This window comes from Otolemur garnettii, unplaced genomic scaffold (genome assembly GCF_000181295.1).
Source record: "Otolemur garnettii isolate 467f Iridium unplaced genomic scaffold, OtoGar3 scaffold00030, whole genome shotgun sequence".
Taxonomy (NCBI): Eukaryota; Metazoa; Chordata; class Mammalia; order Primates; family Galagidae; genus Otolemur; species Otolemur garnettii.
In genome coordinates, this window is record NW_003852425.1 from 5,989,539 (window position 1) to 5,997,316 (window position 7,778).

The following is a 7,778-nucleotide window of genomic DNA, read 5'->3' on the forward strand; positions in this document are numbered from 1 at the left end:
TTTTTTTTTTTGGAGGTTACACAATGAAAAAATATATAAAAAACAGAATACATTGTTCCTAAGGGCAAATTATATGAAGTGTATCAACCCTTGATATGAGGTTATCAAAAAAGCGTATCTAGCTTAGTAAGCATAGTTTCAAGATCAAGAACTCTCATATTTCCTTTTCTAGATTTTAGTATTTTGCTTAGATCAAGACCAGAACTTTGCAGAACACAGAACACAGGCTGCAGGAGGGCTTTACTCAAATTGTTTTGAGCACTTTATTACTCTCTGTGATCACAAAGATGTCCAAGGCTTAACTTGGCATTTCTCCATCCCAGCCCTGGAGTCAACTATTTCTCCAGATTTTGCTAGTTCCTTTTTATTAGAAAATGGATTTAGAAACCAAGATATGGGTAAAGGAAACTCACTGGTACTAGTGTGTCCTACAGGCCCTCTTAGTTATCAGTGATACAAATATATGCATGTGTCTGTAGATTAGCCCACACATGCTTAATGTAATTGAGCTATATTTAATATCTATGTCTATCTACCTGTCCATATATGTAGCATATTGATACAACCAATTCTAAGCCAGCACTATGGAGTCCAGGCTAGCTTTATTTCTTTCCTCTTTTGTTACTCTTTTCTCAAACAGTAAAAAATCTGGCCCTCATAACTCATAATATATTGGTATATTTGTTCAATCTTAGTTACATATGAAGTAATATCAGAATAGCTAACCCATTCCCAAATAGAAAATAAATTTGCTCACTACAGTATGACGTTTGTACACAGTTCTTTTTTCTTAACCTTGTGTACACATCACAATTAATGTTTTCCAAAGTTAGTTAGGTCAGTTCCTTTTTTTCTCCAACTCCTTCAGTGTATTTCTTATCTGTAATATAGTTAGTTTCATTTGTTGCTATTTGTATTGTATTTTTATTTCCCCTACATTCTGGTTGATATTTATTCATATTTATTTGTCGGTTGGGCTATGTGAAATATCACAGTGATTCTGAGGGTCAGAGTTAGGCACAAGGGTATACTCAGAGCAACCCGGTTCAAACAGGTTCCCATGCTCGGCTTCCATTCTGTTTTTCCTTCTGCCTTATACCACCCACCCCGGGAGGTGAGCAATTCTGTTAGTCTCAGGTTTCATCCTTTTGCATGTCCCAGATTGGCAATACCTCATGCATTGTGTCACATATTGATGCCGGAACAGGTGACACATTCTTACTAAGGACATGGAAGCTTTGCACTTGCTGCCCTCCAAGACCTTGCCCTATGCTCGTTCTTTCTGTCTGCGTCCTTTTCTATGAGTATACGGCTTTCAAGGAGTTTTGTGAGCTCTTCTAGAAAATTTTCAAACCTGAGGGTGGTTTGCGAAACCCTTCAACTTGTGGTTGTTATAACAAGCAAGGGAAGTCTTGGCAACTGGGCCCCTTAATTGGAGTCACCCTAACTCTTTCATGTTGATGTCATAAGTTTGGGCCCACCCGGCAGACAGGCTGGAGGACCATGCCCTCAACCTCACAGTCTAGCTAGCTCTGGGCCCGTGCGCTAATCTATTGAAATCTCTGGGACAACAGCCAGAGAACTGGAAGGAGTGCTGTTTTTAGTTCTAGTGGGTAGTTAAAGAATTAGATGTAAACTGGAACCTCTAATGAGGGGCGAGAAGAAAGTCGCTCTGTTCTAGATGCACAGAGAAAATCTCTTAGGACCACATGAACAGAAGAGACTCAGACTACCGAGCAATCCTGCCCTGGGGCAGAGACAGCTCAGGGATTAGACAGCGCTTGAAGCACTTTATACAAAGAGCAGGTGGCAAGAGGAACTGTGTACACCACAGGGATCGCTGATGTCTGTGCATTGTGCCACTCCCTGCTTTTGCCATCCCCTCCCCCGGCAAAGTCCTCGCCCCCAAAGGGCCACAGTATTCCAGCCATTGTCTTAGATTCACCTGGAGAGATAAGCACTTTCCCTACCACTCGGACCTCATTCCTTTGCCCTCTCTCCTTTCCACATCCAGCCACTAGTACAGCAGACCACAAAACCCTACACCTATTCTTTCCTATGGATAACTCAAGGGTCTCACGTGACCCAGAAATTCCCTCCAAAGCCTACCTGTCTTATTTTAGTCAAGTCACACTTAAAGGATATATTTCAGCCATAGGCTATCTTTCCTTTATTTCTACCTATGCACATTTATATTTTAATATTTATTAGAACTGGAGAAATATATCTCAGTAACCAAAGACTCATAAGAACTCAGCTATAATAGCACTCTTATCAAGCAGCCCATCTTTCTATAATTTAGTCAAACTCCAAGATCAAACCATAGCCCTTAGGAGATAGAATCAATGTCAAGAAGCCTGTGCTGGTTATTCATAAGGAAGCCTTCACGTTTTCAGTAATCCTGATTGATTGCCTGACCCACACACATCAAAACCTTAAAATAAGACTAAGAAGAGAGACTTATTGAGTTGGATAAATTGAAAGTAGCAAGAAATGGACATGTGACTACAGATTGCTTGAGAAATTATCTAACGGTAAATTTATAAAAAGACCTTACTATACATTCAGATTTGCATAATAAAAGAACTCAAAAACACAATCAATCTAAGAAAGTGGTCGTTCATAATTGAATTTCAGCTGACCCTAATGTATGTTTTAATGGTGGGCCTTAGTGATGAAGAAAAGTTTAAATTATTAAATGTTTAAATTAGGTACACCATAATCTAGTCACTGAAACAAGAAGGCATATTCTTGTAATACATTTTTAAATAATTACCTTTGAAATTATTAAAATAGAAATTCTGGGGCCATAATCTTTATCTCAGCATGTTAATTTTCTACAAACAATTCTAGATTTCCAAGAATTTACTGTAGTGGATTTTGTTAAGCCCTTACTGTGGAGAGCCTACTTTCAGGTTACATCTGTTGGAGACCTGCAGTGGACGAAAAAAATCATCCTAGATGGAATCTTTCCTCTACCTCCCACAAACAGTCATCAGCCACCTCCACACACAGCACACAGCTTGTATGAGATCAGACAGCTTCCGTAATTCTGCACATTCCGAGTATCGGCATCCATCCACTGATGCCTTTAAAATGTGAGCTTCATAGGAATATGTTGATTTAACATGATTTTGTGTCTCTCCTTGGAGCACCTGCCAAAGGAGGCACTTGGATGTGCTAATGATTAAATGATTTTGAGGATTAACAAGATACAATTCTGGAGAAAGAATTTTTAAAAAATACTACAAAAACTTTTTAGTGTCTAGTTCATGCCCTATTTTAACCAATGATAGTTTTGTGCTGTCATCTGGTAATATTGAAAGGACAAGAAGTTCTTAAAACTTCACAATTTGTCCATAATCAAACCTAAGAAAAGTCCATCAACCTTCATCATTAGTATTTTATGAGTAAAATTTCTCTGACTAATGATACGTTTTTAAAGAAATGTATTTCATTTTTAATTTCCATAATATTTAATTTTATAGTCAGGAATATTTTCTTTTCTAATTGCTTTGGCTTCAGGGGGAATGGGATCATAGCCTGAGTTTTTCAGTTTTGAAGTGATTATCTTTCTGGACCACAATAATCTACAGTGACTTCAAAGCTGGAGTTAGTGATGATCTGGTTGTGATTCTCTAAGCACCTCAGTTGTCCAAGACCTGAAAATCACTAACGTCCCCCTTCTTCTAATTCAATTTACAATTTCATTCCCAGCACTCATCTCCATTTATATCTTTATTTTAGTGCCTACGAACTTTCTAGACCAGCCTTTTTATAGACTCATCTTTACTTTCAGAACTGAACATTAGATCCATATCCAGCTTCTTGCATGAATCAAGCATCTATGTAACAATTTCCCTTCTTGACAGTAAACTGAACAACTTGTACATTCATGTGGTTAGCATGCCAAATACTAGAGACTTACAGTGAATTCTCTTGGATTATACTAACGTACAACATAAATCTTAATTTTAAGAACTTTTTCCACCTCGGTTGAGGTATTATAATAGCCAAGAGATAGAAATGATCTAAGTGTCTGTCAGTGGATGAATGGATACAGAAAATGAAATATCATCCAGCTTTAAGAAAGAAAGAAATCCTTCCATTCTGCCAAGAAGGACGAACCAAGGAGGACATTATTCTAAGTGAATAAGCAGACACAGAAAAACGAACAATGCATGATCTCACTTATATGTGGAATCTAAAACAGCAAAACTCACAAAAATAGAAAGTGGAATGGTAGTTGCCAGGGTCTGGAGGGAGGGAAAAATGGAGAGGTGTTGGCAAAGGTTTGGTTACTCAGAACGAATAGATTTTGGAGATTTAATCTATCGCATGCTGACGATAGTTAATACCATTATCACATATTTGAAATTTGCTAAGAGAGTGGACCTGAAATGTTTTGATTACATGCGCGCACACACACACACACACATTGTAACTGTGTGACGTGATGGGTTTGTTTATTAGCTTGACTGTGATAACCATTTTATAACATATCAACATATATGTGTGCATATATATCAAAATATATTGTATATCTTAAATATATATAATTTTTTATTTTTAGAAATTTATATTATTTTCTGGCTATTGTTAGTTTTATTAAAAACAGCTACTTGAGAAAGCTACTATGGCAAATATGTGAGTGTGTAACACACACACTTTGTAACAGCCGTCTTCAGATCACAGTTATTGGACATATAATCAATTGGCTACACATTATGAAAATATTTGTATGATACATTGTAGTTTTGTTGCCAAATGTGAGACTGGGGCAACTTCCACAGAACACAATTAAATAATGACAATCTGCTGGATTTTTTGGCAAATGATCATTTGGATTTCTTTTTTCATAGGTCAAATATATTAGGGGGTAGAATCAGTGAAATCTTTTTGGGAAAATACCTTGACTTCCATTTTATTTCATAATGCTATTTCCCATTTTGTAAGAAAGGAGTTTGTGGATGTTAGAACCAGAAAGTCCTGTATTCACATTCTGACTTGAGTCATAAAGCCCTAGGGAAGTTTTTCATTTTCTCCAAGCTAAGGTTCTTCTGCCATAAGGGGCAAGATAAGTGAGAGATTAACTTTCATGTTGTTTTTCCACTTCCCTCACCCCTTTCAAGAGGAATCTAGGACTTTGCATCCCAAACAGAAGCTTTCTGTCTAGAAAGGGATGGCTAATAAACTGGGCTTTGTGGCTTGGAGGTCTAGGGAGAGGTTGAAAACTCAAATACCTACAAGGCCCTGTCATGAGATAAATGAGTAAAATCTTTTGGGTAAAAGCAGCAGAGACAGGTAGAGGTTATGGAAACCTGGAAGTGTCCGCTGTGCATAAAGGAGCTGACCCAGTTCAGGTCCATCTGCCCGCTGTCATGAAGGTCTGTTGGTCCAGTATCGTCAGATCCCCAGCATTTTAAAGAAAAGCATGAAATCCGAAATTTATGTTAACCTTCTCATTTAAGAAATATTTTAGCTTTTTCTTTGTTATTAAAACCCAAGGAAGTGTGAGTAAAGCATGTGTACTGCTCAGAGCTCATCTAATATGAGCAGTTTGCACATTCCGGCCAGGACCATGAGGCACTAAAACTGCCTTATCTGGCAAGAGTGTAGAGGTTGGTGCTAAACAGAAATGAACCCTGGGAAGGGGCTGGGTTTTATGAGTGGGCAAGAGCTCTGCCATCACAAACAGAATAGTAGGGGGTGGCAATACCTCAGGAGAAGTTTGTGTCTAGGTGACCACAAGAAACTTTACCAAGTATTATTGCTTATGGATCTTTGTTCTCACTTCCTTTACAGAGAAGAACAACTACCAATAAAGTTGTCCACCTATTAACAGGCCAAGGTGCTTAGGCATAGAGCCACAGCAAAGCCTGCCACCAAGGACTTATCTTGTAAGTCTCAGTGTTCTTAAGTGGCCAAAGGCCAAGGAGACCATCCCTTAATTCCTAGAATTCATACTTTCCTCTTTCTTGATTTTCGTCCTCATTTTGCTGGAACACACCCTTGAGCAACTTATAAGAAAAGGAGCACTGAGAGTCAACAGCTATCTACCTACTACCCCATTAGTTATCCAGTTTCAGCTCCACTAAAAGTGATGTCTCAGGCTGCTGAGGTCACCAGCAGGGCCTGGGGACAAAGAAATGTAAGCTCCCACTCCCAGAGGGAAATTCTATACCCCCAAATCATGCTGAGTTTTCCAAAGCTGTTAATTGCAGTACTATTCTTTATTCTCCCCATGTATTTTACCCACTTCTACAGGTTGACTCTGGGGAGAAAGAAAGACCTAAATTTAAATACTGCTCTATTCATCTTCTTGGTAGATTACTTAATCTTTCTCTAAGTTTCAATATTTTTATATATAAAGGGAGGACAGTGCCTACCTCTAAAGAATGTCATAAGAATGACCTATCCTTACTAAAGGTAAATTGAAATAAGGAACTTTAGTGGCCACCAGAAGGACCCCAAGCTAGATAGGACTTAGGATATTCACACTCTTTATGTGTGAAAGAAGAATTTTATATTTCCTTGTCCTTTGATGTGTATTGTGGCAGCTTAGATCTACTTCATCATCACCTGCCTGTCCTTATTACTAATTCATGAAGGTTCCTTGAGCTCTGACCAGTTTTCAGTATGAAGATTTAAGGTGGAAATAGCATTTTAATAATTTGTGCTCACCTATACCAAATTGTGCATGAAAAAATAAAAAGAAAAGTATAATTTAAAATATAGATGTAAAAATACAATGTTGGCTTAATGGACCTTTAAAAAAAAAGAAAAAAACACAACTCTACTCATAAAATGCCCAGCAAAAGGTACTTCAAGTGCATAGCTGGTTGATTTTGTTCAAGGAAATGACTTTAAAGCTTTTAAGAAAAATGAAAACATAACCATCCTCTCCAGCTGGTGACAAATTCAATGCATTCAATCTTTCATTCCTGGTGACTGGCTTTACCAAAGGTGCAATTCAGATATGTAGCCTTAATTTTTTCAATGACAAACAGCAAGCCAAAGGTTAAAAGAAAAAAAACAAAACAACTTTTAATATGTGAGATTATTTGTTCCAGAAAGAAAAATCTGGTTGGATAAAAGTTCTGAACTCAGGCTGGGCTCTACATGTTAAACTCAAACCAAGAGGGGATTTTTGTTTTTGGACAAAAACATATTGACTGTGGTCATTCACTAAGAGCTGCTTGAAACTATCACAAATCAGTTAGCCTTGGCAATAAGGAGGACTCTGGCTACATTCTTGAACTTTGTATATTCATTTAAAGGAACCACTAGCTACACTATCTAAGGCATGCAAAAGGAGACACCTTTCCTGATTAAGTCCAGGAAAGGTAAACTCTGTGTCCTCTTGATACTTAAACAGTTTGGATCCAGTTTTTCATAAGTCAATAGGCTGTACTATAAATAACTGAGGGTTGCTTTATAACTGCATGCAAATGGTATTTCTTCTAACTGCACACGGCACCTTGCTTCTATTTTGATATCACCACTTGAATATCTTCTGGCAGCTCAACCTCAACAAGTTCAAATCCCAACTCAGCTGTTCATCCCACACCCTGCTTAGACCTTGCCCACCTCATGAATTTCCCACGTCAGTTTTTGACCTCTAGTTGCCTATTATATAACTCTTTTCTTCACACATCACATCTAATATTTTAGCATGCTTTGGGTATATTGTCTCCAAAATCTATCTCGAATCTCTCCATCTTTGTTCTGTTGGCATCACCTCTGGCTTTCAGCTCTTGCAACAGCTTCTTAGATTT